Source organism: Calidris pugnax, unplaced genomic scaffold, assembly GCF_001431845.1.
Source record: "Calidris pugnax isolate Ruff unplaced genomic scaffold, ASM143184v1 scaffold63, whole genome shotgun sequence".
Classification (NCBI taxonomy): Eukaryota; Metazoa; Chordata; class Aves; order Charadriiformes; family Scolopacidae; genus Calidris; species Calidris pugnax.
In genome coordinates this window covers 5282177-5295979 of record NW_015090852.1, presented here as the reverse complement: position 1 = coordinate 5295979, position 13803 = coordinate 5282177, and the positions used below count along the sequence as shown (strand labels likewise).

The 13803-nt window shown below is 41.1% G+C and overlaps 1 protein-coding gene across 3 annotated transcripts in view; it reads left to right on the top strand.

The window, feature by feature from the left end:
- Positions 1-13803, top strand: part of ATF6 (activating transcription factor 6) — an 81587-nt gene that overhangs the window by 47104 nt on the left and 20680 nt on the right. The window lies entirely within an intron of this gene.

Sequence of the window (13803 nt, the reverse complement as noted above, 5' to 3'; positions counted from 1 at the left end):
ACTGATTTACGTCTTCCTCAGCAACACTAGAGATTCAAACAGAGCAGGCACTTAGCAACAAAACTGGACTCAGACTTGAGATTTAGAAGTGAAACGTAGCTGCAAATGTGAAGAGGAGGAAGCTCATCAGGCTGCGGTAAATACAAGTTAAGCAAACCAACAGGCAAAAAAATGAAAGGGAACTTCATAGTCTCTTGTTTTAACTGAGATTATTAGTAACAGAGATGACAACTTCTTTAACATTATAATATTGAAAATCTCATTAATTAGAAGTAATTATGAGTAGTTTATCAGTCCTTAGCCGTACAGATGTCCCGGGATCTGCAGAATGAGAAACATCTTTCCAACGAGCATCTGTAATGCAATACACATTGCACGGATTAAAACACTGCCGTCAATTTTGGATTCAGCCCACTGCCTCTTGATATTAAAACCTTGTTGTCTCTGAACCGACATTTTGAGAAAAGGAAAAGGCAGCTTGGATTTGGAGCACCAGCCCTGGCCCGAGTGTGCCAGACCACCGGCCAGCCATCGGCGGCCTAGGAACCGTGCCTGTCCCTGCTGCCAAGACGTACAGAGACCCACCCAAGTCTGAGCTGAAGTCATTGCTGGGCTCTGGGTAAATCTAGGGGATTCAGGCAAAAATGCAGCCTCGCTGCTCGCTGGGAAGAGCATTTGTTTCCTTGTTATCTGGTTGGGTTTCTTTCTGTATCTCTCATGTTGCCTTATTATTGTGGGTTTGACGTTTGCATTTATATTTATATAAAGGCACGCTTTTATTCAACTTTGGCAGAATGTGGGAGGAGAGGGAAACCATTTTCTATAGTGAAATCAGAGGAGGGAAAATAATAGATCAGCAGAGAAGGAAAAGCACCCATTTCTTGAGGTTCCTCAGAGAGATGTTCCTAAAGCCGCTTTACCCGGCAGGTACTGAGAATGCAAATGAGACTTAAATTTTTAAAAACACTTCAGAGGCAATTCACTGAAAGTACTGCCTTTATTTATAAAACACCTTTCTGCCTGTGACCTAAAACATAATGTCTTGCCGGTGAGGTGATGCCCTCCCTCTCAGTGAAGAGGAATTCCCCTCAGAGAGATTAAGCGGTATATTCAGGTACCTTGAGCATAAGAGGCTAAAGGATGGGGGGCAAGAGGAGATCCCCAGAGAATTAACTCAAGGTCAGTTGCTTTTTCCAGAAAGCTGAGGGGAAAAAAAATATTTCTAACAGATACTTTCCAGTCCTTCTGATGTATGTCTGTGTAGCTGATTCAACTTCCACAATTAGGAAAGATTTGTTGCTGCTAATTTCCTGTACATCTGCTGTGCTCTCAGAAGCAGCATCTCTGGCTGCAGATTAGAGTCAGGCTGTCACTGTCTGTTCTTGGGCAGCCAAGGGCAAAGAAAGACAAGCTGTGGCTGTCCCAGCAGGGAGAGCAGAGAGGAGCACCCTCTGCTACTGGGCTTGGGGTTTCACTGTTGACTGGAGCCTTCAGCTGAGCAGAGATTTAATTTGCAGTACTGGGATCATTTTTAGATAACCTTAATGGCAACTATTTAACAATTATTTTAGCCTAGAATTTAATTCAGACTTTTCAGTCTAAAGTAACTTCAGACAGTTACTGTATTCTGTCCTGTCATTAGCCTTGAAAGCTATTTCTGGTTTTTGCTACTCAGTGCTTTCAATTTTTTTTGTTTCCTCCTTCATATACACTACCCTTCCCAGTGAATATATTGCCAGCAAGTTAGTAACAATCTCAGATGAACAGATGGGTCAGGAAAAGTGACTCAGTGACTGAGAGATGTAAGTTGCTGTTGGCCAAATGCTGTTTATTCCCTCAAACCACGTTTGAATCCAGTGCCTGATATCCTGACTGCAAAGCACACGTGTGTCCTTTTTGCACATACTGAAATACATTTGAAGAGAAATCCCATGCAGGGTGTTCAGCTCAAGAATGCATCTGCTCACATTCAGTATTTGGGCTAATGAACAGTTTGGTCCTTTTGTGCAATATGATGGAGCGGGTGCATACTTCAGCAGTCTTACGGTCTGGCAATACTATTATCCAAGACTTTAAATGTATATTCACCTGTGCATACTTTTTAGAATAATTAGCAGCTTCTGTAAAATGGAGTTTTACAGTCTGGCAATACTATTATCCAAACATCTTTTGGATCCATTTTCTAAAGGTTGCCCTTCAGACCAAATCCTGCATCTGTGTTCAAATTCTGGCTCTTCGGTTTAGCCGTCAAAGATGATGGGTTTTTTGCACTGACAACTGCAGATGTTCTACTTCTTGCCTTGTAGCTATCTTACAAAGTGTGGAGGTTAAGTGGGAGATTTAAATAAACTATTTCTGTTGCTGCAGAAGGCAAAAAGACAGTAATTTCAAGCCAGGGCTGGATTTGTGCTATGTGTTGTAGGATTGAACACACTGTGACCCAATTAATTGCCTTGACTTAAAACAGGTAAAGTCTGGACTCTACTTGACAGCTATTTCTGATTAGGAATTTAAAGTTCTCCTGTATTCCTGACTACCTGCATGTGTGGACATTTTTGCTCTGTAAACAAGGATGCTTTCTTCTGCTTTGAAAGGAAATTATTTTGTCAGAAGAGTGTTCAGTCCCAGACTGTGGCCTTTCATGGACTTCTGTAGCTGTTCCTAAACATCTCTCATGTGTATGTAGCCCTGGTTGCTATCAACATCTTTCTCCTACTGCCTTTTCATGAATGGCCTGCAAGTTAGTAAGACAGTGAAAGGGTAAGGTAGAAGCATAATCTTGACAGACCCTTCCAAATTCAACACAAGGTCGTCATGGTTCTTAGAAATGGTGTTTAGAAGAGCCCTCTGGTCCAACCTCCAGTGTGAAGAAAAGCTGTTGCCAACACTGTGTGAGGTTGGCCATGGCATTGTCAGGTGGGCTCTATACACCTCTATAGAGATCTCACCATAAAGTGAGTCCAAAGGGTTCTAGTACTTCACTGTCCTTTCAACTCATTCGGAAGAGAAAGCAGAGCACAGCCTCGTTAGCAAAAGGATTTTAAACCGCAGTGTTGTGTTGATCCAGCATCTAGAGAAAGCCTGACAGAGATTTCTTTTTACCCATCCAGCTTCTGTTTTCTGGGGAATCTGATCTGGAGAGAAATCAGGGTTTACAATCTAGTCCATCTCAAGATACTGGACCCAAGAAGCGTGCCCATGAAACCGCGTCATTTTTGTGCATTGGTTGGCTCTCTGCTTATGGGGCAGGGATGCAAAGGCAGAACAGTGGGGAAAAAAGGTGTGTGTTTGTAATAGCATTCCCCACTCCAGTTTGTATTGTGTGTGCTCTTTTGGGGCTGAGTCTCCAGTTGGGCAGCGATTCTGGGAATACAGAATTTTTCTTACGTAGAAGACAGGAGGTCTTGCAAGCAAATATAGAAACTTTGGGTTAACATTTTGTCAGAGAAGCAAAGAATCTGGATTATATCCTTTTTGGTTTTCCTGGACCTTATTCGCATGCCCTACCTAAATTACATGTTTTTGCAATTACAGATTGCAGTTGCAAAACTAATAGCCTGCAGATGCTATGCAAAAGCAGAGATCTGCTGCAGTGAATTAGAGAAGGACGGGAATTTCTTGTTATGGGTAGTAGTAATAAAACAATTCATTCTTTTTGGGTCTTACAACTTTGTAAAATCTACAAAGATAATTTTGACAGGCTTAACTGGCATCTGAAAATGAACTGCATTTCTGTGCTTATGTAGCCCATGGGAAGGACAGAAAATGGCAGAGAAACACATTTTCAAATAATTTGGAGCAAACTTTTCTGAATTTTATGATGCTAGTTTGATTGAAAGAACCATCAGAAGAAAAACTGATCCTTATCAAACATAATAGGAGGAACTTTTCCACCAAGACAAGCTGGGATTATTTTTTTTGTATTCATAGAAGTGCAGAACTGAGTCAACTGTTCATATACACATATCTTTTCCAGTTAATCTTGAAATTCAACTAATTTTCATGAATAACACACACACAAATTATCAACGCATTTTGAAGTTCTTAAAAAGCTTCCTATACAATTTTAACCAAAGCTGTTTACTTAAACATAGAATTCTGTTCTTCACATCCTCTTACTTTGTGTTTAGGAATTTTTTTTTAATCTGCTGCCAAACCAAAATTACATCATAGCAAATGCATGCATTGTTCTTTACTTCTGGGCCTTGCAAAGCAGTTCTGCAGACAAGTTTAATTGGCTGGATTTCTGTCCAGTCTCTGTCCTGTGCCCATCTAGTTCACATGGGCTTTCTTGTTCTTTCCTGTACAAAGGAATAACGACAAAACTACAAGGAAGAGTATATTTATGATAGAAATAAAGTCCAAATGGGGTGTCTTCGCCTCATTCTCCACTGCAATTGGGCTGGCTTTGCTGTGTCTCATCATGTGGCTAATTAATATATGTACGTGCAAGCTTCTACTAACTGTGATTTCCTGGAGTATTCCCTATTCACAGGGGAAGGCTGATGGTATTTCATGCCTCTTTTTTAGGATGTATTGCAAGTCAAAAGTGTTATTCAAAAAGCTTGAATGGAATTGAGGCAGATTCACCTTGGGTAATTTCAGAATGAGGGATTTGCAGAGGAATGGGGAGTTTGGGAGTAGCTGGTCATTTTGCAGCTGGTGTCACTTTGTTAACATGATGAAGACAGGTGTTTCAGGAGGACAAGTTAATGGGCCTGTCTTCTGGAAGTGTGTTTATATTCTGATTCCTGAAGTGAGAGAGGGTTCATTCTCAGAGGACACTGGGTAGTTTCTACTGTTTGACTAATAGATACCTAATTACGGGTATATTTTGGTGTTATCTTAAGGCATAATTCCTCCTTTTTAGCCTTGGAAGTTCAATAAAGGTATTGGAAACCATGAAAATAGAAAAAATGAATATTATATCAATTTTTTCCACCTTTAGATGACATATGCTTTACAGCTGCCTTACAGGTGGATCAAAGTAATGCTTTGCGTTGTAGTTTGTGGTGTATTAGGCAGTCGTCGTGTTGTTCTTCTCAAACCTTGATGGAGTAGTGAGATTCTCTTGCATTTTTATTCTTGTTTTCTCAATTGTAACTTTGATATTCTACCTAGAGGAACTAAGTAGTATACCAAATGAAACAGAGGGCAGCAAATTAAGCTAGGAGGCTGCAGGTTCGAACCAAGGATGGGAAGCGAGTCATATAATAGAAGTGGACTTGTGAAACTTCTTGCCAAAATGCATTATAGGTGCTGTAAGTTTACGTGTGTTCAAGGGAGGGCTGGGAAAGTTCATGGAAGAGAAATTTATTAATAGCTACTCAATATATTGAAGTCATGTCTTTGTTAGAAAATCCCTACAAGAGTAATTGAAAATGTTTGGTGGCTGGAAGACGGGTAGGGGAAGGCAGCATGTCTGTACACGCTGCTTGTTTCCATCTTGGCAAGATGAGTTGGCTTTCCTTAGGGTCAGAAGAGGACAGTATCAGCTCTCGGGCAGCAGCAGGAATGCCCAGCCAGGACAGGCAGGAAGAGGAAATCAGGAACAGCTTCAGCAGCATAAAAACTTAATTTCCCTCAAGTCGTTGTGAAACTGGGTACTCGGCTTTTACACCTGGAGAGATTTTTTTGTTCAGAAATAAAAGCATATAGTGATGACTTGTTATGTCTTGGATCTTTTGGGATTCAAGAGCTACTGGAGAGATGATCTCAGTAGATGTCTAAGCCTCAGACATTTAAAAATCTAACCCAGATCACTTTAATTTGGCCTCCATTTTTCAGTTTCCTTTTGGTCTGTAAAGCAACGTAACAAATTCAATCCAAGAGGAGAAGAGACAAAAAGTAGTTCTTGCTTTACTGGTGTTTTCTGTCCCAGTTTGCAAACTGCAGAAGGACACAGTTCACAGCAGGTCTCCATATCCTTAGTAGTCTCTGTAACCTTTTTTAGTTCTTAGCCCAGAAGAGATTCTTTGCAACTGGCTGTCCTTTACACTGAGAAAACGCTTAGTGTTGACCTCCAAAGCTGAGCCCTGCTCGTGGACGTGCTGCAGCGCTGCCATCGAAGGGAACAGCGGAAACTCCTCCAGCGGAGGCTTGTGACAGAGTGAATTTTCCATTCTTCTGAGGTCTCTGGGATTTTCACAAGGCTCTCTGACTCACAGCGAGGTGCTTTCCGGTTAGTTTAGTTTTGGAGCCCAGGCCATATCACATCTGGCAGTAGCACAGTTGGCAATAAAAGGCACTAAAGACTTCTTCATTAAAAGGTCTCTCGTGTGGGAGCTTAACTGGATAGCAACCTCCTCTTCTGCAGGGACAGTGACCAGAAAGTGTTCCAGAGTGCAGTTGGGTGTTATTTATAAAATTTGTCTGGGAATGTCAGAAAGGTGTAATCTTACACTACAGGACATTTTATTGACTGTGGGATTGAGCTATTTCTGGTAAAACGCTTAAATAAAAAGCATATCTCATCACTTCATTGCTGTGTGCAAAGTATAGGCTGTAAAAACCACCTGTGCACAGAAACACGGGTTGGAACAGCATTGGTGTGAATAGGAGCACTTTTGGCAAAAATAAAAGCAGAAGCAGCAGCTCTATTCCCACCGCTTCTGAGAGCTTTCCTGTTATGGGACAGTTTGTCCCTCTCCCCCCAGTAGGTTTAAAACTTAGAAAAGTAATTAAATTCTAGTATTAGGAATTGGGACTTGAATTCTCAATTACAAACTCTCTTCTTTAGTATGCTGCAAAATCAAATTGTGGTAATACACACTAGCTAACCTCAGCTTTAATATATGCGGAACTCTTAACTCTCACAAATTAAGTTAAATGGTTAAACCCAAAATAGTAAAGCTACTGGGGCCTTCCAGGGTGGGCTGTCAAGAGCTGGTGCAGAGAGGCTGAGACCTTGTGAATTTTTATTGCGGGTTTTCTGTGGATTCCTTGCTGTCTTTATCCCGTCTGTCACTGAGTCCCATACTCATCTTTGCGTATCATGGATTCCCTGTAGGGGTCCATGATGGGGTGAGTAAATCCGCTTGGAATCCTAAGGTCCACCTTTAAAAAATGAAAGAAAAAACACACATCAACTTTAAAAACAAGGCAGCTTTACAGTTCATGGTGTAATAAGCGAGTATTGTGGCTAAGAGTCACAATTTGTGTAGAGCTTTTAACTGGTTTCCCTCTCTTTTTTCTGTTCTTAAAACCACCCCTGTGCTTTTCAGACGTAAGGGTCGAACTGAAGTGGTAGGACAGTGGTTGTTTCAGAGGTGCCCACCCCCCTGCAGTGACTGCCCTGTTTAATGTCTTCTGGTAGCGAAAGCAATATTGCAGGAACTTCTGGCATGTTCAGATGGACCAGCGCTGTATCCAGTGTGGTGTATCCTCAGGACAGCATATGGTTGCCATCACCCAACCGAATCAATAGTGAAATTATACAGCCATTTCCTCTACAAATTTGTAAACTTTCATACACGTCCTCTTCGAACTGACAGAGGCAACCAGAAACAGAAATGCCCAGACCTGATTCTCATTTACACCATGAGCTGTGCGATGTGCTTGGCAGTGTCGGGAACTGTAAATGAGAATCAGCCCATAGGCCATGAGTATGTTGCAGTGAGTTCTCTTCCCTGAAGAACAGCCTCCTTTTGTGCCTGGAGAACTGCTGAGGTTCAGTCCTGGCTCTCTTGAGGATCAAGTTCCAGGCTTCACGGGTACCATTTCCCAGCTAGAAGTTCCGTGCCAAAGGCTGTGATGCTGCTTGGTGCAGGTTCGGTGGCCTGGGTAGGAGACCAGGACAGAAACCTCCACATCTCTGGCAACAGCCAGACAGTCTGAAACAATTATTTTGAGACTTTCAAAAAGTTTGAAAGCTATGGTTTATGAAAGAAAAGCTGGCTCATTGGCTCTGTCAGCCCAGAGCACCTCAGAGGACCAGTACAGGGCAGTCTCTGAAGTTGGATGCAGCTTTTTAGGCCTGGGAAGGCACATTTTTGTTTCACACTCTTTGTATGGCCAAAAGCACGCATCTGAAGAAGGTCCAGTGTCATCTCATTGACCTGAAATCCCCAGAGGTGTTCAGGGAAAATAGATTTGAAAGACACTACATGAATTCGGTGCATAATTTGTTACAGTCAAAACCCTACTTGCCTTCTGTCTGTTTCATCTTGAGATTGCTAGGCGTGGCTGGATAGTTAATAGATAAGCTTTTAATCTATCAGCACGTGTTGAACCCTGCCAAAAGCAGTGCCATTAAAGAAAAATACTACCCCCAGCAGCTTTGGGCAGCCGCCAGCACTTCAGTGGGATGTAGGATGCTCCTCAGCCTGTATCAACAGTGGTTGTAATGTGGTTCTGGGATCACAGCGTGAAGATTCAGGCTGGAAGAGACAGAGGCATGATTCCCTTGGAGACCTCTTAGTCATAAACAGCGATGAAAAAAATGCCCAGCTACAGTGTTTGTTTGCTGTAAGAAGCCTTCTGAAGCTGCCTGGACAGAGTACCCTTTGGCATCTGAGGCGACTGGCTCTATTTGCCCACTCTGCTCTGGCAACTGTCTTTGTCAGTTGCAATATTCTAGCCCAGAGCTTGGTCTCCAAGGCAATGGTAAAGATCAAATCTCCTCATCAAGGCAAATTGCGAGAACAGCACATTAAGGTTTTCCTTTGGTATTTTAATCCCGTCTCCTTGGAGTTTTTCTTCCTGTAAAGTAACAAATGTCAGTTGTTTTCAAAAAGATTATCCTTAGTTTGTCAGAGGTGGATCTCTAACAGAGAGCTTGGACATCTCGATGAAGTCTTTGTGAGAAGTGAGTTAGGGCCTGTCTTGCAGGAGCGGAGTCGTGGCTGCCACACGGATCACATCTGGGTACGTGCTCCAAACCACTGGGAAGGGTCGGAGGCACGGCTTGCCCTTCACTTGCATGACCAGCAATGTTTACGTGGGCAGATGTGCTAAATATACTGTAACAGAGCACATTTAAATCAAGTTATGTCAATTATTTTCTAGTAGGTAAAGCTTTTGCCCGAGACATTAGGAAAGGCTTTTGAAAAATACTTACCCGTACCTAAGCACAGCAGCTAAAGAGGGTAAGAAAAATCTAGGGGAATTGATTTGACAGATAAGTAACTTCAAGGGTAGGAGGAAAGACAGCTCATGCTGAGAGTGCAGAGCCTTGGCGGGTTTGGAAATCCGTTCCTTTGTGTCCCATGTCACTCGGGTATCCCTCAAATGCATGCACATCTCTTCTAAGCATTCCCTGAAGCACTGGTAATATTTTTTCCCATCATGGCCATGTTGCAAGGACAAATTCCTTTGTGTTTCTTTGTGTGGACAGACAGAAATGGAGGAGCACGTTGCAAGGACAAATTCCTTTGTGTTTCTTTCAGACAGACAGAAATGGAGGAGCAGCTCCACAGATTGCCTATAGCTGGGTGGCATACTGTTCCCCAGGGACGCGACTGTTGATGGGTGTAGCGTTGCTGGTAGGACATGCATTGCAAAAGCCAAAGCAAGCAGTATTGCCAGTTATAAAAATTAAAAGCCAAGAGTCCAGCTTATGAAATTATGATAGTTTTAAAATAAATAAAAATAAAAAACGACCCTTAAGTGGCTTGTTTTCTCTCTGTTTAATGAAACTTCATGGTATGCAGTGATATTTGCTTTATGTCCTCTAATGTTGCTGGGTGTAGCGTTGCTGGTAGGACATGCATTGCAAAAGCCAAAGCAAGCAGTATTGCCAGTTATAAAAATTAAAAGCCAAGAGTCCAGCTTATGAAATTATGATAGTTTTAAAATAAATAAAAATAAAAAACGACCCTTAAGTGGCTTGTTTTCTCTCTGTTTAATGAAACTTCATGGTATGCAGTGATATTTGCTTTGTGTCCTCTAACTGTGAGAGTTAGAAACAATTCTTTTCTTGTTTTAAACTAAAAGCTAAGACGCCCGCAAGTTGTCATGCATCTAGGTAGCAGAGACTTTGAGAAGCACACCACATGTCATGAGACTCAGGCTGAAGCTGCAGGAGCAGCTGGTTTTGGAATATTCTAGCACAGTGGAACAGGATTTGCATTGCCAGTTGACTGTGGGGGTTAGAGATACATGAGGCTCCAAAGCCTGATCCCTGTTAGAGCCCTGACAACACTGATCTTATGTAAGAAACCTTAAAATCTTTATCACCGTTCCATGTGTTGTTGAGTCCAGAAGCAGGCACTGAAATAGCCAGCAGAGATTCAGTGAGGAAATTCATTCTATAGGGGCACCTTCTTTCTAAATGTTTACAACTCTGCTTAATTATAATTATATAGTGCCCAGAATGTTTTATGGTGGCAAATGTCATTATTATAAGAAGTTTAACAAGTAACAACTTCAGACTTTATCCCCAGGAAAAAGGGTGTTTCTGTATCCCAGCTCATTAAATTAAGGTAATACATTTGTGGCTGGATTTTTAGTATCTATATCTATATTTGTCTATCTGTCCATTTCATCTGGCTTCAATATCACTGAACTGTAGGGATAATCAAAAGCAAAATGAGAATGGTAGAGCTGGGGTCTCTTTTGAAATATTGTCTTTCCAGGCTGATATTTTTCCAGTCATTCTGCCAGCAGTCTCAGGTCTGCATCGTCTATTTAAATTGTCATCTCATCTAAGTGCAAATCTTGGCTGAAGCCAAGGCCATCTGTTGTTGGGTAATAGTCGTGATTTATTCTGCCTCTGGTTGACATTCGTGCTCATGGGCCAGATGCTGACTTGTAAGATTTGCTTTTATTCATTTTCAGTTTTATACCATGTGTTAATATCACAAACAGTGTTTTAATTTTAGATATTTTTGTCTACTGCTTAAAATTGGGGATGAGTAATAGCATGAACCATCCCCTCTGGGATGCAGTTCAGCATACTTCAGAACAGGACAAAATATTTTATGTGTTAGAAATATATTCAAACAATGTTTCTAAAGGCCTAATTTCTTTCTAATCACTAACCCATATACTCATTTATGTTGCATATAAATAGATATGGCTTTCAAATAAAAGTTGGGGACTGTTTGAAGACTTTTGTACTCAACAGCTAAGTTGTAGGCAAAATATTTATGATACTCTGCAGCATACCTGCTGCTGTCTTTGCCTTCAATGTAGAATGAGGGTAATTATGAAACTTTGCAAGTTAGGAATGTTTGTCAGAGGGGTGCTCCTGCATATGAAAGATGAAGATTATTAGGGAGATGTGATAAATCTCCCTAATTACAGATTTTTAAAAATTTTATTGGATTTAGCTCCTTTTAGTAGAGATGGGAAATATGCAGTTTCCAGACAATCTGTGCATCTTGCACATCAGCTCTTGGTAGCAGTTTGAACTTAGGGCTGACTGGCTTCTTATATGTGTGCTTCTCCAAAGTTAGTGTTGAAACACTGGGGAGTTGTGCAGCAGCTCCAAGGCGTATTTGGATACACAAATCCAAGTGTAAATTATTTCACATTCATTATCTCACTATGCTGTGGGAGCAGAAGTCTCTGGGTTTTCCCTCCCACACTGTTCAAACTGCTCCAGTAAAACAGAGGAGTAGCAGGTGAATTGATACATGAACGTACCACTCGGCTGTGTAGTTTAGGAGACATTTCAGAGTCTGGAAACTAGTCGAAAGTTAATTTTAATGTCTTGGGTAGCAGAGTAGCTTCATTGAAAATAGTTCTCTGTGCACTTTATTTCAGATCCAGTGAGTTGATCTTGTTGGGTTATGTGTGGAGGGATTGCTAGTAACAGTGCACAGATAAGAGGTATCAAAGTTTTTATCTTACCAGTTTCTAACAGGATTTTATGTGGCTGAGCAGGATGTGTTGGGCTGCCACGAATTGTGCAAAATAATTTCACTTCAGTAGGTTAGATTTATAATATTGGCATTTTATATATCTGTCCCCCTCCTTGTATTTCTTTGGGTTTGAATGTCTGTAATTGTGGTCTGTAAAACAACACTCCTTTGTTTCTCTGAGTTCAGGGAAGGAAGACTGTCTGGGTGGGATTCATTTGATACAGCTTCAGGTGTTTGGTTGGTTGACCAGCCTGAACGAAACCTCATTCTCATGATCATCACTGGAGAGGAGCAGGCTTCGCGGGAGCTCCTGTCATCTCCAGTGCTATCTTAATGCAGAGTGAAATACCTGCTGGAGCTGCCCCCTTCAATTGACTAGTCTGCCAGAAAATGACTTGGTGTTTTGTTTTAAGCCAGAATTATGAGGAAGCAGAGCAGATAGTGGTAAACTGCTCATTTCTTATTTGCAGTACTTGAAACGTCATTCACAGAAGTCTAAAATGAGTTGTTATTAAATCCTGGTATTTAAAAAAAAAAAGACTTCTAGGTGAGATGAAACTAAGAAAGGTGAATTTTACATCTCATTTCCAGTGCAAGGTTTAGAAGAAAGTATTGTTTTCAAGCAGATCAGTTTGGTGGAACCTGAACCTGCCCAGCAGTATTAGTGCATAGTTTGGCTGCGTTATAGTCATGGAAATGATATTTGTTAACTGCAGAGTCAGTCTGAGCCAGGTCTTTGAATTTAACCATGATGGAGGAGATGCAGAGCTTGCAAAGGCCAGGTCCAAGGTGGTTGCACTGCCCCTGTAGTTACCATAGGACTTCTGTCATGACACTGCTGTTTATTTCTATGGAGGTACTCTGACTGTAAAGTGATAGTTCTTAATACATTTTATACGTACAGAAGGTAAATGTGCCATTATAAGCAAAACTAGTCCAGCATCAATTAATCTACTGATCTTCAGATATGTTAGCAAAAGATAGTAGTTGCTTGTAATGATTCATAGGTGATCACCTACGCAGTACTTGTGTTTTCCTAGGTAATGATGTTGTGGACTCAGAGGCATTGAAAAAGGAAAAGCCAGGATAAGCATTGTTTAAGCGATGTTAAAAATAGTCATCAAATAATGACAAGGACATTGTTACAAAATGTGGTTTTAATGGACATCTTATCTTTGGCCTGTTCCCTTGGGAACATTGAATTTCAAGAACAGCTTTTCTGTGAAGTTCATCATCTTACTTACTGTTGCCTTAATCTCGGTGGTTCACAAATGAGATGGGAATTACATATGTAGTCTGAGAATTATACCAGAGTGGTTTTATAATTTTGGTACCAAGATGTTTTTAATTACGGTCATTTATTGAAGTAATGTTTTCTTCTCATGGTCAGTCATTTGGTTTTTTAGGGGATTTTTTGGTGGTTAAAAAAGGTATTGATAGTTCTGCAATATCTCTACAGAATATCTTGATACATTTATTACCCAACTTTATGTGTAACTCACTTCCCTGAATCTTAGACATGACAATGTAGTGTTTAGATTTTTCCCATTAAAATGGGAAAAATACAGTTACACTGACAGTGAGAAGTTAACAACCGTGTCCTGAAGGAAGTCTTAATTCAGTCTGCCAAAAAGATAACCTTGACCAAAAGGCCAAAAGCATGAGTTGTTTGTGTGCCTGTTCTTAGCCTTAACCAGGGAACCGAAAAGCTCCAGCTAAAGTTTCTGAGTGCTGAATTTGTGAAATATCATGGGAGTTTTAAAAATGGGAAAGCATGAAATGAGATGAGAGCATCAAACTTGTTTCTGCTTTTTAACCATGTGAGATTAGTTGCCAAATCTTGAAAAGTGAAAGGCAGATGTTCAGATTTGGTTTTAGGACAGTTGCGAAAACTACTTAGTCTCCGCGTGTTTGACATGGTGGCACCTGCCAGCTCTTGTTCTTCTCAGAGATGCTGGGAATGAATTTGGCATTGCTGGGACTGGGAGAAGGGCAAACA